Below are 19,700 nucleotides of genomic sequence, written 5' to 3'. Positions count from 1 at the left end.
ACCCCCAGCATGGCAACAACTTTTAAAGCGATTCCTCCTTCTTCTAACAGGTTCCTGATGCTCAAGGTCTGACCTTAAAATGAGCAGTGCATAGGGCAAGAATAGCTCAGTGAGCTTCTGGCCTTCAACCCTTCCAAATACAGCTATTTTGGTAACCAGAACAGTATATTCATGATGGTGAGGGAACAGAGCCTTCCAGTGAAGGATTTCTCAGCACATTAACTCTGTCGGTGCTGGTTGCTGTGTCCCTATGCAGGTTACCTGTGTCTATTTAAGACCCTGAATGCAGATTTGCAGAAGTCTGCAGCTTTCTGTAACTTCATGGCCATGCTTCAGTGCCTGCAGCACCTAAAAACTGAACCATTCTTCCTGGGGATTTCCACGTAGATCTGGAGAGAACTACAATCACATGCCACTGTGAGTAGTTCAGACTTGGATTTCTTGTCCGCAGGAGAGGCACAGCCTGGTTTGCTACAATGCAACTGTCCTCATTAATGTTCTTCAAGCCCTGATGTACTGGGACAACTGTTGTTGGATAAGGAGATGGTTGAGTTTTCCAGGCTCATTCTCTTGGCTTAAGAACGTTAAATTGGGCGATAATGAGTAGTAACTGTGTTCCTTTTTATGGTGAAGTTCACATTTGCCTTCTAGTAAACATACACAGAGATGACCCTCCTCATTTCACACAGGTCACCAAACAGCCCCTGGGATGGTAAGGGTTATTGGCCATTTACCAAACTCTGTTTGACTTGGGTTCATGGTTGAGAGATGAAAGGCACTATATTGCATTACCAATCCCTGGGGCCAGCCAGTCTCCCTAAAGAAGCATTTCATTTAGCAAGGCAACTGCTTGCCCATGGGAACCAGAATGTTAAGAAAAAGAAGATGCAGTTTCAATTGCAAATGCTTCCTTAGGGCAGATGTCTTAAAGCCACATGGAAACTCACTGCTTCAGTGTTGCAATAGTTGCTCCAGGACGCTTAATGGCCAGCAGATTTTTCCCATAATTAATCTCCCCTTCTTCCCACCAAAACATCCATTAGGTTACTCATGGTGTTTCTGCCTCTGCCCTATTCTGTTTTGCTCCATCTCCCCTGGGGAGATGCCCCATACCTGGGGCAAACCCAATGCAGCAGGTATGAACTGTTACCTTTCCTAAGAGCTTCAAAGTCTAGGCAGCATGCGCCTTCGCTGTCTCCCAGATGAAACAAGCAGCCCTGGTATCACACTTAAAGCTGTCGGGAGCTCGGGAGGAGAGAAGTGTTCTCCTGAACTTCCCAAACATTTCCAATGTCCTAGAGCCAAGATGCTGATTGATTTTTCTTGGTTATAGTGGAGTGGTCCTTACTATCAGGGTAGTCCAAGTGTTGCCTTTTTACAGATGGTGGATGATGCAGTGCTTAATGCTGCAGCAGTTACAGGAAGGAGGACATCTGCTGCTCAGACAGACCAAGAATTCAACCTGGACCCATCCTGAATTTCTTATGACCTCAAAATCCAGCGTTGTTCCAAATTCGTTAGCACTGGTCAAAATCCTCTTTCACTTTTCTCCCTTGCTGTTTGTGATGTGAATCATGAGATGTTCAGAAGTTGCATTTGTTGTTTGATAGTTTTACATCATGGTTGTAATAGTGCATCTGCCGAGTCGGCAGTTCTTTCTGTGTTTGTTTGTTTATTTATTTAATACTCCATCTCCAGTAAGTTCTTGTTACCCGGTTCCTGCTGAAAACCAGGGAACAGGCACAAGTCAACTGAGAAAATGAACGACTAGAAGGTAAGTGGAAAGAATAGTAAATGCAGGCCATTCATGTGACAGGATCTGATTCATTTTTATGCCAGGGAGATTTTTTTAAATGGGACTTCTCCCAGTGGAGAGCTCACAATGCTCAAGGCCTGCTTCACTATAAAGACAATACATAATTATTCAGAGCTTATTATTATTTTTTATCACTCATTTTTCAGTCACACGGAGTGAGGGCACAGATGAGATCAGGACCTAGGTTATTGCCATGCACTGTACAGATTGCACAGTACACTCTACTGTAAAATCCCTATAAAAGGTGCTAACTATCTGCTTTATGGAGGCAGATAAATGCACCCAGGTTGAAGGTTGAAGTGACTGGTCTAAGATGGCAGAATCCATCAGCAGCAAAAATGGGGACTCAGCCTGAGACTCTCTATCCTGGGATCCTGCTGCTCGTTGCTTTAGACAACTTTTATTTTTACGTTTCTTTTGAATCACTGAAATGATGAATGGAATAAATGCCATGTCCTTTGAGGCACTATTTATCATATTTATAGAAAACAGATTATCTGTTCTCTCAGGCTAGTGTAGATTATTAAGAGTGATAAACGCATCAGGAAAAAATGTAGGTTGGGTGTGACGGAGAAACTTGTGTTTTATTCCGCAATGCCGTCTTAATCTCTGGTTGTGGTATGACAGACTATGTGGTCTCAGTGATACTGCACCATCCTGTTCTCTGCTTTCAGGCTGGGGTCACAAGCTGGATTTGGAAGAAGCAACTTTCATGCAGATATGTGACTGGAATATGAATACTATTCCAGGGTAAGTGGATTTTTGTTCAATATGGGTTTTATACAATGCATAAAGTCTGTACAAAGTTTGTTAATCCCAGCCTAGTTGTGAAACTGTTTGACCACTACTTGTTTAATCCAATAAAGCATACCTGTGTACCATAGCAACACTTGCTCTATTTATATATTTAAATTATTTTACCAGGTCAGCCCTTTGGGATTTAGCATTTCATTCATAAAGGATTCTATAACACACATCAGTTGTGCTGTCTCTCTACTTTCTGATGAATTGGGTGATTTTCTGAAGGCTATTTATATTTTAATTTATTGTAATATTTCTCTACTTTCTCATTTGAATAATTGAGACCAAGAAAATAATGTTTAAAAAAATAAGAAGAGCTAAAAAATAGCTCTCAAAGACCGAACGGATACTCATTATAATTTTTTCTTTAGTACTTGCAAGTCTTGGGTTATCTTATGCAACTTTTCTACTTTGACTAGTGCTTTACTCTTTGTAAAGCACTTTGGTAGCTTTGCTCAGACACAGAAGGTAGTGATAACAGATAATGCGTGTTATAGGTTTGCTTTACAGATGAAATCAATGAAGTGTCCTGAAGTCTAGTAACTACTCAATACCAGCAACTTATATGACCCTCTGTGCTGCTACTACTACTGCTTTGAAACAATTTATTTAGTCATTTGGACTTTAACTACTCAGACGCATTCCTTCCTGCTGCAACAGCAGTGATACAGGAAGGTGTGTTTTAAACCATGCAGTCATTTCCATCCTGGATTTCAACAGGGTTTATTCTTGTCTCAGAGATGAATCATTCAAATATCCTTCTACAGATTCCAGGTGAGTTACTCACGTTTAGATGCTTCCAAGTAATACACAGAAAGGTGCTGAGAAAATGACACGTCTCTGCCTAGTCAAAAAAAAGCTCAGCAAAAGTAGATAGGAGCAAAATGCTTGTACGATTGCTCAAAATCTTTCTAAGGACACCTAGGGCCAAAGGACTTCTGCCTTCAAAAATGTGTGGCCAACAGGGATGCACAATACTTGCTTTACTGACTGACCCATCAGCTGCTTTCTGTCCCCAGAAACAGTTCAGGAAATGACTGAAAGTATCTGATGGTATAAAAAGGATAATTAAGTTTCATTGTGGGAATAAGAGGGTAATCTGTCCAGACAAATCTAGGAACTAGTATTGAAAACTGTAGGATCTGAATATAAAAAATTAGTAATTTTGAATAAAGATGTCTATCAGGACTGTAAATTCAGAGAGTAAAAAAGTAGCTTTGCTTAATAGACCCAACTCTCTCTCCATCTTCCTCTAACTCATTTTCTTGTTCTCTTTCTTTCTTTCGTGTTATTGCAAAAAATGCCTGTAAAATCTGATATTGAGAATGCTTTAGCTTCATTTCAATCTTCTCTTCTCAAAAGGTTTTGTTCCACTGCGAAGATTCCCCCTATGAGATAACCTTAGCCATGACCGCACTAGACTTGCAGGGCCACTTATTTGCAGAGAGAACAGCTATATTTTGAGGAGTCTCTGAGGTAGCCAGCTCCCCACTCTTCTGAGGCTCTTGAAGATGCTTTTGAGCTTGCATGAGAAATCACCTGGGACTCAGAGCAGATCACAAGGTGCTTAGGACAATATTTCCTCTGCACCTTTTTTTGCTGAGCAGAATTGCTGCACTATAAACAAATGCGAGTTTTGCCTCATTCTTAGATACTGAGAGTTATGAAAGCTCACTCTATATGTAATGAATGTATAGATCATTTTGACCAGATCATAATCTATTAGTAAATAATGTTCCCTGAAAATGTATAGGTGAAGTAAGGAACTTCTTGCTACTATTGCTATATTGGTATCAAGGATGACTGATGAGGCCAACGTGATCCTGAAGCTTTGTGCTACTGATGTTTAAATACAATGTAGAACTAACTACAGGGTTTGGTGAGCAAACTCCTTCCTGGATTAGGATATTCAGGATTTATACTGCTGGAAACAGAACCTGAAACTATACAAAACTTACCTAGACTTTATCACAAGCCCCAAACTTCTGTTCACTGACACGCTCACTAACATTTATGAAGCTTTTCCATTAGGCTTCCCTGATTTTGGTAGTGATCTTAATAAGCAAATCACACAGCAATTTTCAGAATGAGTAGGACTCTGATATAGCAAACTCCTATAACACCCATGACTCTTCTTCACCGTCCGTGGAGGAAGCCCAAGGATACCAGGCTGTCTAAGACCTATGGCTGATTGTCAGCACAGTCTCTAGGCCATGGGAAGGTTAGTTTTAAAGAAGATGGCACTTAAGGGACATCTGTGTGACACATGCTACAGTGTCCAGAGATTGGAGTCTATGTATTTTGCTCTAAATCTAGAGATGAAGTCACTGGAAAAAAGGGAAAGAAGCATGGGGGAATAAAAGTACTTTTGAAAGAGAAGAAATCTACATTTCAATGAAAATCCTTTCAAGGCATTTCAAATAAGAGTCTGAGAGAAATAATTACAAAGTTTGGAGAGAAAGAACGTTAGCTTTGATATCTTTTTCTTCTATGAAGCAATTAAAATAAGCAATTTTTCAAATACTAAGCAGAAAATTACTAATGGCTGAACCCAAAAGCTTTCATTTCCTTCTTGGGGCCTTTATTCTTCTAAAAAAAGACAAAAAAATGTGAAGGTGGTTTTCCAGATAGATTAATGCATAAAGCAGTCGCTAGTTGGATGTCATAAAAACTACAGCAGCATAGAATAGCTGAGATTAAGAGCTAGATTTAAATCATGCAACAGTCCAGTTAATATCAATGTCTAATTAAGAAATGCATAAGAAGTCTGTAATGTTGATTTGATGGAGAAAAACTCTAATAGGGTTTCTTTTGGAATTTTCCATTTCAATTGCTGTGTAGACTTTTAATGGATGTCCTATCCAGCCTTTGGTATTAGCAGGAATCATCCTCAAATTAAAACCAAGGCCTAAAATGGAACACAGGTAGACAAATTAGCTCATCGGGGAAGCAGTCTGGGTAGAATGACAACGTGAGCTCAAGCCAAAATTTTAGTACGAATAAAAGAGAACAAATGTCTCAAATCTGGCATGGAAACCGTAACTGCTTATCGTTTTAAACAATTTAAACCCCTGTAATTTTAAACAATATAATATTAACCCAGTTCCCCACCTCTCTAAGCCTGCTGAAATCCCTGACAATTCATACTTAGAAATCCAGACCACTAAGCATTATTAATTAGTCTTTTTAAATAGAAAGGCTTTCTATAGTTATGTATATTAGTAGTATGTAGAGGTGAGCTCTTTGCTTGCAATGGGATTTACAGCCCACAATTCCCTATCACTATCAATTAATACCATTAATCTCCCACTCCTCTCTGGGTAACTAAAGCTCTTAAACTCTTTTGGGCAAAACTAAACCTGTGACATCCTCTGCGTCACAGAGATCATCCAGGACGTTTGGTCTCTAGGTATGAAAGGGGAACTGGTTTTATGCTGCACGTCACTAATACCCCGAAATTGTTAAACTAGGAGCAGTGTAACTGTTAGTATGAACAAATCCACATTGCAAAGAGGGAGAAAGTATAGCACTGGATTAAAGCAACAGTGTATTTGTTATCACCACTTTGTTGTTGACCCAAGAAATCCGGAGGGAATTATCTCAAGAATCCAGGAAGACGGCAAACTCAAAATAACCCCTTTGACCCAGGCAGCAAGCACACCGGGGAGTCATTTATAAGTTCATTAGAACACATTAAAATACAATACATTGGCCATGGTAAAGCGAGGCATATGATTCCATCTGTCTACATATTTCTTTCCAGTACTAAACCCATCCGGAGACCTTTCAGAATTGTATCATTAAGTCTTGCCACTTCACTTAGCAAACAGAGAGTGGAAAAGACTGGAGGTAAAATCAGAATAACAGTGAAAGTTCGGCACTTCTGAGTCACTGTCATTGCCTGAAATGTCACAGTCCAAATTCACACCTGGCATTACTCCATTGATCAGTGAGGCACAAATACATCATATTAAACAGTGATACCGTGGCCCTGGGGGATGCCCCAAGGATTTTTCTCCTTGAAAGAAATGGGAGCTAGGATGTTCTCAGTGAGGCATCCGCCCCGAGTGATGCAGAAGGCCTAACGTGGGGACATTCAGGTCATCGCAGGAGTCTGATTTTTTTTTTTACCTCCCTCTTGTCTGTATGACTGGGGAGATACCATGGGTAAAGACGCTTCTAGATGATTGTTCAAATGGAGCACTGCTCTAGCAGGGTGCTTTGTCTGCAAGCTTTGTTGGATTTATGCAATACTTAGGAAAAAAAGAATATGAAGCAGGCTGCCTTTTGCAAAAACATGCAACAGAAAAATAAACAAACCTTAACTTGTCCAACACACTTGAGAGCCACAAATTCTGTTACAGTTTTGCTGAATGAGAGGAAAAATTTCTCATTTTCTCCATAAAGCCATTCTTTTAGACATTACTGCAGTCATGACCTCACCGCAGTTCCTGGATCCTTTCTGAAAAAATTAAAATGAACTAATACACCAGTGATCTCATCACAGCATAAAGGACGCCTTAAACAAGGGGGGGAGGAAATCAGAACTTCAGTGCTTCACTTGCATCAAGAGTAGAAAAAGCACTATAACATCATTGTGGAGAAACACTAAAGGTACAGTGCCGGAGAGGCATTTTTCCATCTTCTTATAAACTATTTGGATTTGTCCTACCTGATCCTGCCTGTCACACCTATCATCCTTTTAGCCGTCTCCACATCTGTTCTCTTTCCTTTTTTCCTGCCTCTATCTATACCTCCCCTTGCCTTTTCTGTGCCCTTCCTACATGTTCTAATGTACCCAACTACTTTGACTCACATACACTACTATTCTCAACTACATCCAAAATACATTTTGCAGAGTATAAACATACAATCATGTTACACAAAAAATATTCACACATACTTCATGTATAGCTTACACTATTCTAGGTAAGAATGTGTTTCCTACATTTATATACAATTTTCAGGTCAAGGGCTTGTGGATTATGACAGCTCTCACCTACTTTGGAGCTGTTGTGGCTTCTAACAGAAATCAGGAGGATGTGTAGGGAGACATGCTTTGTTTTCTTTGGTAGGAGAACCTATAAATTAGTATTCTTGTAACCAAGAATCCCACCACATTTTTAATGTTGTGTCACATTCTGAGGTTGGAAACTAGAATATCTTCAGAACATGATGAGTATAGTGTTAATAATGTAATCTTATCTCTTACGCCCATAGGTACACTGCAGCTCTGGCTTGAGATCACACCGTTAAGCAATGAGGTGACAAACCGGTTTCCTTTCTCAAGCTGAATGTCACATAACTGCCCAGGGGCCTGTTTTGGTGGCAGTAGCGTCTCCTGACTTTTCAAGGAGAGATGTGCCGGTGTGACCCGTTCCCACCCTGTACGCTTGGCAGGTGGAGACAAAACTGCTCACTTCCATCTGTGACATTTCTCAGCCAGGAAGAAAGGCACGAGGCATCAGACTGTAGGCTGGGAGGCATCAGAGCAGCCACCTGTTAGACACTGACAAAGAAACTTCCAAAAACCATCAAGTGGAGATGAATTCCCGGGGCTAAAGCAAACTGATATAAAGGGTGGTGGTGCCTTTCAACCCACCCAACAAGATTTGTTACTCCTAGATGAGGCAGCAAACATATCCAACCCCATATGCTCTGCAGTTGGTAGATCTGCTTTAGTGAAGAGAGCCCTGATCAGTGATGAGTATTATAGGATAATACATACTGCAGCATTAGTAGAAGTCCAAATGGCCCAAGGAGCAGTGCAGAGCATCTGTTACCAACAAGAAAATAGTGGGTGAAAAGCTGTTGTAATTCCTGGCCCCAGGATCCTGTCTGGAGGCACAGACTTCCCAAGGTAGAGAGGAGCTGGAGAACTCAGTATTTTCAGCAAGATCTCATCCTCCCGCAGATTTACCAGGTCAGCTCAGTCCAGGCCAAAGGAGTGGGGCAAGGTCCTCAGCTCTACTGTAAGTTCATTCCTCTATTGATTGTGAAGAGGTATTCACAGTAGATCAGGATCTTGCACTGGGACTGGCCTACCAAGCTGAAGCTGGATGAACTAAATCAAATATTCCTCCACCAGAGATAAAACCAGTGTCCAATTTTAGCCTAATCATCACTTCTGCCGGAGGAAAGAGAAACTCTTTGAGGTAAGTTCACTTGGATATAATTCTTTCTTTCCAGGTTAAAGAAGGGCTGCAGCTAATACATATCCTAAGTCATAATGTGGATTTGCACCTTTCCCGTTAAATATAGCTGATTCATATCCAAAGCATCATTTCTATTCCTAATGCTCACTTATACCGTTACAATTTCTACATTAGTTGCAGGTGTGAAATGCCAACTGATCCACACTTCTCTTGCTGTCAGCAGGAGAGTAATGTATGTCAAAGGCCTGATTCTCAGAGGTGAGGTCACCAGGATCTACATTTGCACATCTGCTTTGCTAAACACAAAACTGGAGGTTTGCAAAGCTCCAATATGCACAAAATGGGACAAGTTCACTGGGGTCCGTACATGTTTGTGCTTCTCATTTAGTAGACAGGTCACAGAATTTTGTCTCTATACAAAATCTTTGGTGTTTTACAACAGGCAGCATTTTGCTAGTCTTCATATATGGATACTCATATGTTCTATATTAATAAGGAAAAAGACTACACCCCTCCACGTTACATGATACAGGAGAAGTCAGGATACCAACAGGTGAAAAAAGAGCCTAATACGTTAAGCAGCTTCAGAAAGATGCTAATATTCAGTGTCTCCCTGCTTGGACTGTGCAGATATTGAGATCAGGAGCAGATCAGAGCTCCTGGAGGGACGATGCTCCTGGAGCCTGCTGTACACAGAGGCATCCAGATTTGGTTTTGAGGGCTTCAAGAGAAGCATCCAAGTATTTCTACATCCTGCTGTTAGTGGATTTTTTTCATACCTCAGAAGAAGTCTTCCGATTGTTATGTGTTTCCACTTGATGCCTAGATAATGGTTCTTGCTCAGTGACATCTAACACACAGTATTTTCTGCCTTCTACATTTTACATGTGATCAAAGACTAATCATATATATATGCCTAATTCTTTCTTGATTTCTGCTAATCTAAAATATCCTTCACTATCTGCAATAAATATTCCCACGACTAATCTATACAGACTATTTTTTTGTCTTCATGTATGGTAAATACTTGGCCTTTTAATGTCATCTGGTTATGGCATCATGATTCTGGTTATTCTGGACTTATAGGACATTTTAAACACATGCCTCCAAGCATCATTCACCACTATGCACCCTCAGTTTAATATTTCTAAAGTTTTTTTGGGATAGTGGAACCAAAATTGATCTTAATATCCAAAATGAGAAAACAGGGAATTGGTCATCAGCTGTATGTTTCATTAAATGGAATTTAGACCTACCATCCCCACAGTGACTTAATTTGAATTAAAACCAAATGATTTCAAAAACCCGTGGCATACTGGGGAAAGCCACGTGCAGAACACATAGGTCAGAGTAGGTTTCATGAACATCTGAGATCCCAACCCTGAGACTATGCTGCTCAAAACAGACATCTCCTGAAGAAAGCTGTTAAATAATTTTCACAAGGATCGGAAGAGATGCGCTTTTCATACTGAGAAAGGGAAGCACTTGCTTTTCAAAGAAAGGTTTGATTCTGGAAAAGACTCATTATGTTGGTAAGTTAAAGAAACCGCGCTGTAGCAGACAGTGTGGCTTGTATGGCTCTTCATGGAAGCGGCTATTGAATTAAGAAGTGTCCTTTTCCTCTGAAACTTACACCAGAAATTCAGAGCAAAAGTTGGTCATGTTTCATCAGACTGACTTCATTACCTTCCCAAGTTATAGAAATTACATATGTTTCCCTGGGCTGTAGAATATAGACATAATAAACCCATGAAAAGAGATGGGGAAAAATAAGAGATACTGATTTTCTTGGGATGAAAGACAGAAAAATTTGGCTTAAAAAATATTTGAGTATAATATGCTCTGGATTTTTAAAGAAAGTTTAAAGAAACATTTTCTAAGTGCATGCCTGTTAGTTTTTTTCTAATTTTTGCCATGCATAATTATGAGAAACTTACAGACAACTCATAAGATTTTTAGTTTCTGTTGAGAATTGCCTTTTCCAAGATAATTCTGTATGCTATTACTTTAGCCCACTGGGTATCTTGTAGGCAAGGTGTAAGATTATGCACATGAATATTTCTGTCTACCACTTTTGTGTGCTGAGACAATATCAACTTATACTTTCTCTTGTCATTGGTCCTTATTCCATCGAGGATATTTTTAATTACCAGCAAGACAATTTGGTAATATCATGTAAAGTGTTACAGCATCATTTCTGTGATGATTTACACCTGCTAAGGGTCTGATCATTGAATTTTAAACCATATTTTAAGTTCAAAAGATAGAGAATATTTTTTCTGCAGGACACTTTCTATTTTTAATAGAAATAACCTCCTTTGTTTAATTTATTGGGACAGTTCTTCTAAACGATAGGGAGCTTTTGAGCATGAAGATACCGTTTTTGCACATTTGCACTGCCCTGAAAAATTTAGAGCACACTTCTGTACTGGCTTAAATCAACTCAAGTCTAAACGTCTAAACACTATTTTTGACAACTGTGCATGAGGGACGTACCTTTACAGGGATTCTAAAGAATACAAAACTAAAAATATCTCAGTTGCAGAGCAAATTCACTGTATTCCTTCCTCCACTTTGTGATTATGGTTATATATATATTTTTTAACCCTTGCAGGTTTATTCCTAAGTCTGTTAGAGATGATGGAAATGATTCCATTAACTCCAACAAACTCTGCTTTCTACTGGATTAAGACGTTTGTACATCAGATTTGCTGGTGATGTCCCACTAATGAAATGGGGAATTTTATAAACACATCAGGGAGGGTAAGTGCCCAATAGAAGAGATGTCAGATAGAGATCCAGAAATTACAGTCTACTTGTAACAGAAATAAAACAAAGAATGCTTACTAATGAGTCATGAATTTCTTTACAATTGCTTCCACATTTGGGGCAACTTCTTCCTAAATCATCTACAGAAACCCTGCAATTCATGGGACTTTTGATAGTGGTTATGATCAGAACAACACATCTCATATATGATAAAAATTACTTAAAGTTGGGAAGGATTTTTTGCTCCTCAAATTACTTTTCTGAGGCTTTATTTCAATCTCCAGATATTTTCTTATCCTCCTCCTCATTTTTTATTTCTAATATAAAAACAGGAGTTCTTATCAATTTAGAAGAGAAATAAAACTAAAGAAAATTCAGGCAGAACTGTAAAGCATGGTCTATTTTAAAGTTCCAACTTAGATAATAAGAATCTGTTTTGTGCTGTACTTCTTTCATGAACTCAGTTTTCCATAATGCATTCAGTGTTGTAATAATGCAAATCAAATACAATTTTAATAACTCCTTCCATTAAAATGATCTATTAATGTTTTAAGACTCCAACACTTATGAGCATGATTCTAATTGCATGATTTTGCTGCGGGCAGGTTTTATAGGTCTGCCTGATCTTCGGATATTTGCACCGTTAGGATTATTTTAAATAAATTAATTTTTTGGAAGAGTTTCAGTCTCAGAAACAACAGTTGGGTTTGATAGTGGTTGTCTTGTGGGTAATTGTATGTATCTGTTTCCATGTGAGGAAAAACTAGATAAATTTAGAACTCTGATAAAAGGTGGCTGAGGTTTATACAATGACAAAAGTTACGAAGAATCTTCTGAAGAGGGGAATACTTATTCACTATGTTAGTACATGGAGCAAAAGAGGTTTAAAGTGAACAAAATTTTCTATTTGTTATGCAGCACAATTAAATTGCGGGACTTTCTGCCACAGAATACCAAAAATATAACCAGATCAAAAAAGGACTAGAAATTCATGTAAGATAGTTCCTTTGATAACATTAAACATTCTTGTTTTATGCAACTTCTACTGTCAGGCTCTGAAATGCACCGAGTGATAGGAACAAGGAAAACACATCGGGAGCAGAATTACTTTGTGTTTGACTTCTGACATTTGTCTGTGTAACTGCTAGGGGTTAGCTGGACCTTTGGTCTAACCCAGCACAGCTACTTCTAGGCAAGACAAATTGTTGTTTGAAAGCTCGCTCCTCTCTCCAGAAACCTGTGAAAAACCTCAGGTTTTCTCGTCATTCTGCAGAGTGGGATGAGGAAAACAAACAGAATGGGCCTTGGGAAGAAAGGCAGCAAGAGTTGCAAAGAAAGCATTTGCTGAGTGGCTTGTGAGGGCCCTTACCTTGACGTGATCCCCAGACTTTATCTCTAGTGGTAGGCTCTTGGCCACCGGCATGCTGGCTCTCCTCCTCGTACGTGCTGTTCTTCCCCCTGAGCATCACTTGAGAGCTACAGCAGAAGGTTCCCTCCTTCAAGATGAACCGAAACATCAACAGAGTCTTGCACTCTTGATTCAATATTTCTTCTGTAGAGAATTTACTCCAACTTTTGTTCATGACAAATGCTTACATAAGCCTTGAACAAATGAGCGTTAAAACTAGAAGTGGTAATTTTCTTTGGGGGTTAAAGAATTACAATTTACTGAATGTTGCTAATTGTATGCTGAGAATTGATTCCTTGTCTGCAAAAAACAGCATGTTCTTTAGTGAATATGTCTTTACCCACTCCAACAGTGCTAGTTCTTCTGCCTGTTTGGTGAATTCTGTGTCTGGTATGACAGAAAAGAAAATTTCCTCTGATATATCAGGTATGCATTTTCTTTGCAGGATGGAGTCCTAACGGACTTGCTACGGAGTTTACACACTGGCAAAGAAATAGTGTACAAGTTGTGCAAAACCTATGACAAATTTTTACTTCAACAGAAACACTTTAGATGAGTCCTATTTGAGAGTAATGGAAGGGACAAGAGGCCATAGGTGTACAGGCCTTGAGAAATGTAAGCTTTTACATGAACGGATACTCAGAAGTATGGATAATTTCAGGAGTATTTGAAATTTTCAGTGCTGGATCAGCTCAGACCATGAAGTTCTCAATTATTCCTCCTCAGAAGCCATCCCAAAGAGGACACCCCGAGATACTGAATTGATGATGAAAGTGGATTATGTTTAGCTTTTTCCATGAAAACTTTGTATTGGAAAATGCCAAACAGGCAAAAAGGGAACAACGTTGTTTTCATGAGGCTTCTCAACTGAAAAAAAGATGTTAAAGACGTTTCAAAAGCATTGCAAGTGTCCCAATAGATATTTTTCTAAATGAACATTTATTTGCTTTGAAATGTTTTGGTTTTAATTTTTAATTTATTAGTGAAAACAAAAAATGAAATAGTTTGAAATTACTGAAGCAAATGACTCAGTCTGATTTTTTATTTTTTTCAGCAGCTTATTGGTTGGCCAGAGAATTAGTTGAAAAAATGTGAAATCTTGAAAACTCCCGAAGAACAGAAAAAAGCACTTCCCTGACAGCTATAAAATGAGAAAAATATATAATGACATTTTCATTTAGCACAAAGATTTAGTAAAATACCCACATTTTCATAGAAGTTGCAGAGGCTTGAACTTGGACGCACTTTGGGTTTCTTTCCAAGTGTGATGCTTACATATGGTAACTGATAACGTTTTTACTAGACCTGGTCACGTACACTCAGATAAATAACTGGAGGTGTTCCAGCCTCCACAGGGGTTATAGTCCCTGTTTCATAAGCTGCTACAAGAAGGAGGGCAGGAAGCATGAGCAGGGAATTTCACACAGTTTTAGTTCAGACAAACGTGTTCAAACAGAAAATTAAGATTAATTCCTAAATACTTTAAAAGTGGGCTATCCAAGGAGAAAGAGCCCTGGATGCGAGGAAAGGTTAAGCCTTGTAGGGGGGAGAGGGAAGCCTGTGTAGCTACACTGTGCTGTGCTAATGGTGTAGGGCAAGAACATCCTTAGATGCCTGCTCAATTTGTCAGGAATTTCTCTTCTGAACTCCAGCTTTCTCCAGAACACCCTCGGTCCTTTTATCTGTGAGCTATCTCAAAGTTTACTGTCTGTCTATCGCCTTGGCTGAACCACACTAATAGTCAGCTAATTACATGTGAACACTCTAATTTGCTTTATGTCTTTCTCAAAAAAAAGGTGCGTGTGCAGGCATGCATGTGAGTAAACTTTTGCTCATGCTATAACATTGCAGCTCTGTGTAGAATTCGTGCACGAGCCAAAGCATTATAAAATATGTTGCATGCTTGCTGCCCCCTCCGTTGCTTGCCACCACCAATGCTTGTCATTCCTGATTTGCAACATCACCTGTTGCTCCAACACCAGGCTTCTCTAGACCAGAAACTGGAGCAAAGAAGAGAAATACGTGTTTGTCATTGAACTGAACTGAGAAGAAGGAAGAGGAGAATGATAAGATCATAGCCTGCAGCACTTTGTTTATGAGAACATCCTTCCAGTGATATATGTCTGCACCAGGCGAAAGTATTGTGTCACCCCTAACATATTTTAAATGCCAAGGCTGTCATGCAAGAAGACAATGATGAACAAGTTTAAACAGAATATGGTATTGTAGCCATGTACAGAGTGTTACCCTTTAGAGGTTTGCACTGGTAGTGCTTCTTAGCAAAATGTTTCCGAACTCTGTTATATTCCCCTACAGAACCTCACTCACACAGAATTTAAACTAAATGGAAATAGTTCTATTGCAGATAAACTGATGGGGTTATACATAAACCAGCGCATTTTCTCACACAGGTTTTTCAGGCTATTTCACATATCCCCCCTGCCATACTACCTGAGCTTCTCATAGCTTCTTGGATAGGAACCCCGCTTCACTTAACAGATAGGCAAATAAAGATATGTCTACACTATGCACTGAAGAGCAAGGACTGGCCCCAGGTCACTACATGTCAGAGGTTTACTCCGACTAGCTCTAGCATGCTCCTGTGGACTGAGTTCCCATTAGCTACTGGAGCTCCCAGACCATGTCATCTGGTTTAATTTCACGCAAAAGAATTCAGTTTGCGTGCTCCAAGACTGCCTCGCATTGTGGGGCAGGGTAAGCAGGGTCATTTGGAGGATTCACTTCAAAAGTGCACTCCTGGGCCAAAGTGAAATACTAATGAAGAAGCACCTTTTGTCACAAAGCAGGTATGCCCAGAGCTATCATCATATGGCAGCTTTCTTCCCAGATATTTATCTTGAGCTCAGCCGCACGAACACCATCAGTGTTATAACTCTATTGCACAACATGACTCATTTGCTCAGACTGACAGCTCAAATTGAGCCTTGGGAAAGCCAACATCCAACACATGATATTGAGTACGGGCATGACCATATCCACTTTGGATTCAGGTGAAAGAGCTTTAGCCATGTATGTCACATGGGAATGAAGGCATCCGTGACACCACGGAGTTTTACGTCTTTGAGGCAAGCTAAGGTCAGAGCCACTCCATGAACCATCCAGGACAGCATTAATAACACTTTACAAGAGAGAGCAAAGGGAGCTTCTGATTGCCTGAAAAAAAAGTTCAAGGAGCTAGGATTTCTTAAGCACTTACCGAGGTCCTGTGTGGGCTTGTGTAACATGTTCAGCATCTCCCCATCAGTTTTCCTTTCTGTAAAATGGAGATACCTTATTTTTCTCACAAGGTTATTAGGAGGATTTTCCAATTAAGGCTCTTTATAAATGAAAGTGTCTTGCAAACAGTATTTAATCACCTGACTAAAAATGGTCTCCAACTTCTTTAGGCAGAACATTAGTTTTTATAGGGACTAGTCACAGTGCCCCGCTTTAACATAAGGCTTCAGGATCACACACTGCATCTTTAAGACATAGTTTACTTCTGAATCAGTAAATGTACTAGACAAAGCAGCCATTATTTATGCATTCCTGCATACATGGCAAGGTGAAAATAATAGAATAAACATCATATACTTCATTATGATATCGGTTTACACTTCCAGGGTACACAAAAAGAGGCCATTTCATCAAGCTAATTGCCTGAAAGTAAAAGAGAGAGAACTTTAGCTATTAGTCTATTATGGGGCTTTTTTCTTAATCACAAATAGGGGCCGTGTGTCCCCAGGGGGATGTGTATTCTAATTTACAATTGAACTACAGATCAGAGCAATCAATCTTGTGCAGCACTTTTACAGTGTAATTGCTGCAACATAACAAATAAAAAAAAAGCAGCCTAAGTCGAGTTTCAGCTTGAGGTGGAGATATTTACCAGGCATTGGTTCGGGGTGGGAGGGAGGCAGAGAGAGAAGAGAGGCGCCAAAGCCATGAATATGCAATGAGGGCTCATTAGTGCCCCAGTGTTGCCATGACGAATGGCATTATCCCCAGACTGGTGCAGCCTAAACATGAATTTTATAACGACCCATTTATCATGACTTGTCATGGGTTTCTTTACTGTACTTTCTACTGACTCTCGCACCTTCCACCATTATCACCTCAGAATCCCTTCCTTTTGTTATTTTATCTTATTCTAGCTTAGTTTTTGGTAACAATTCTCAACTGATAAGAGGAAGAGGACTGCAAATAACAATATGCTGGTGTTCAAAAGCTTAGAGCTTCCTAAGCTGAAGACCCACCGCCAGATGTGTTGGTGGTCTTCAGTCCACTTACCAGTGGATAAGTGTCCTCATTGTCACAAATATCTGCAATCTTGTCAGTTGACTCAGCAGAAATGTCTCAGATTGACCGAGCATCGAGACAAATATCTTTCCATTCTGGCAGATGTGATGGATGAATCTGTTTTGTTGACCTAGGCCTGTCTAAAAGTGCTCTTCCTCAGACCACTCCAGCGATGTGCACAGTATAAAAATCCACCTTTCATCTTTATGTTGATAAAGGTACTAAACTGGATAAGTAGACAAAACCTGCTTTCTCCCCAGCTTCAGTTAAACTAAAAAAAAAGTACTAGATGTAAAACCTAAGTGATAGGAAAAGCATTTACCTTCTAGGAGCAAGAGATATTAGTCAACTCTAAAGGAAAACAAAATTACTGCAAAGTAATTAGTGTCTGGCTTTAGCTCATTTTTGGTCACTGCACGTTGTCTCTGTTTTACTGCTGTCCCTTTGGCCTACCCCATTCCACATTTAATATACCACTGCTTATAAAGAAATCCCTGTGGCTCAGAAGGCTGAATTGCCATTGCTGGGCTAGGGCCTGTGCTCTAGTATATAGAGGCTTTCATTTCCCAAGTTATGAATCTGACATCTCATGGCCAAATGCATGCCAGTTTATTTCTGAGAAGTCTGTCCTCATTATTTACCCCAAATAGTTTCACTGTCAGTATGCCTTTTTTCCACTATGAAGTGGCTGGAGTATCTGAAAGTATCAAGCCTCTCTTTGTTGGATTTTACACTTTTGCTATTACAAGAATTTGTCTTTAGGGATAGAAAAATCAAGCAACTTATTTCCAGCTATTACTTGGATAGGCCTTCATGTTCTTAAACAAGTTGTGAGCTCCCATGATCTCCAAAAACAACTCTCCCGAGGTCTTACATCAGGATAGTCCTACAGTTCTTTCATTACTCTACTGGATGTTTGAAAATATTAAAAGGCATCTAACATCCCAATCCAGCAATTTATAGGCTCAGAGTCTGGTGCTGTAGCCCTCAAAGCCTCTATTTCTTCCACAAAATCCGCACTTTGCTATTATTGTCGCCAAGACAGGCACGTGTTTCACTAGGGGAGTAGTTTGTCAAAGCAACAGTCCATTATCCAAAGATTCATCACACGTTCCCACTTCGGTACACGATGGAAGAGAGTCTGGATGTCAGAAAGTGAGGAGAAAGGAAAGCTTGCTCTCAAAAAGGTGCATTAGGTAAATGGCACACCTTGATTAAGCTGGGCATAGCTGATTAGGCCAGCACATGCTGATGTGTTCTTGCCACTTATTTTTTTCCTTTTTCCTTTTCAAACCCATCCGTGTTCTTTTGGAATATATAGATGTTTTTTAAAGCCCTAGACAGCACCTTGCACAAGTCCGTGACCTTTGATGGAGAACCCCAGCTCCCACTGCAATACAAATGATGTTCTATTAATTACCAGGAGACAAAAGAGGAAAAGAAATCTCTCTTAAAGAAGCTAACCAGAAACGACTGCTAATATTGCAGAAAGTGTCCACTGCCATTGCAGAGACTCAGGACACAGCAAATATTATCATTATTCCTAAGACTAAATGTTTGCCCTATGACCCAGGTGATCTGGATCATCTATTGAGTGGAGAGAATGGAGAGTTGTCAGAAACAATATGGCATAATTAAATTGTTCTTTTTAAACTCCTATTAGGAGTTCTAAAACTTACTATAGTCAGTCTATAAGGTCAGATTGATATGCCTGATTAACGAGCCATTATCTGCAGTTTATGTGATGGAATACTCGGATTCCTGTTTGAGTTGGTTTTAGTAATTCACAGGTCCCATGCAGGGAGCTTATTCTATTATTTTATACCAATATTTGCAGGTCCCTCAGGGAAACAAGCTCATCTTTCTTCCACTAACCTCATCAAAAAGATAGACGCTGAAACAAAGATTATTAAAGGCCAGCCAATGCAGATGACATCTAGCTCTATGTCACTTTAGCGTCCAGTATGACTACAATCACGTCAGAGATTTCTAGGTTGCGATCAACCACCATATGGAGGGCAGCTGCCTAAGACGGAAAAGCACTCACTATTCCTCAGTCAATCCACAAATGGCAATCATTAAAATAATTGCAATCCTTAAAATATTAGGTCCTTGGTTCTAAACCAACAGGCCTCTAATGATAGGAAACACCCAAATTTCAGGAGGAAAAAAGATGACTTTCATTGTGACATGAACCCACCTTCCGTTAAAAAAAATCAGCTGTGAAATTGTTTCAAAGAGAAATTAAGAAATATAGACAAGATTTTAAAATGGAAGAGAAGCCTATAATGTGGGACTAGTTGTTTATCCTGAATTCAGGGGAAGTTTAGTGACTGCTGTAGGATCAGCTGTACATTTGCTGCTCCAAATGTACATTTTAATGCAATCAAATCCTGAGCACATAGTAAAAATATGCAAAGTTATATTCAGTAGTTTGCTACATTTACCGATA

At 39.5% G+C, this 19,700-nt stretch overlaps 1 long non-coding RNA gene across 2 annotated transcripts; it reads left to right on the top strand.

Annotated features, from left to right (window-relative positions):
- Positions 1–612: 612 nt before the first annotated feature.
- LOC143164914 (uncharacterized) lies at positions 613–13,962 on the top strand. 2 transcript variants are annotated; one of them, XR_012996163.1, is made up of 4 exons: positions 613–1,774; positions 2,491–2,566; positions 7,838–8,772; positions 13,395–13,962. It is a non-coding gene; the product is annotated as an uncharacterized LOC143164914 (long non-coding RNA). The 2 variants fall into 2 exon arrangements; XR_012996162.1 differs by lacking the exon at positions 13,395–13,962 and having other exon boundaries at positions 7,838–10,631.
- The last annotated feature ends 5,738 nt before the right edge of the window (positions 13,963–19,700 follow it).

This window comes from Aptenodytes patagonicus, chromosome 10 (assembly GCF_965638725.1).
Source record: "Aptenodytes patagonicus chromosome 10, bAptPat1.pri.cur, whole genome shotgun sequence".
Classification (NCBI taxonomy): Eukaryota; Metazoa; Chordata; class Aves; order Sphenisciformes; family Spheniscidae; genus Aptenodytes; species Aptenodytes patagonicus.
This window is presented reverse-complemented; position numbering and strand designations above follow the sequence as displayed.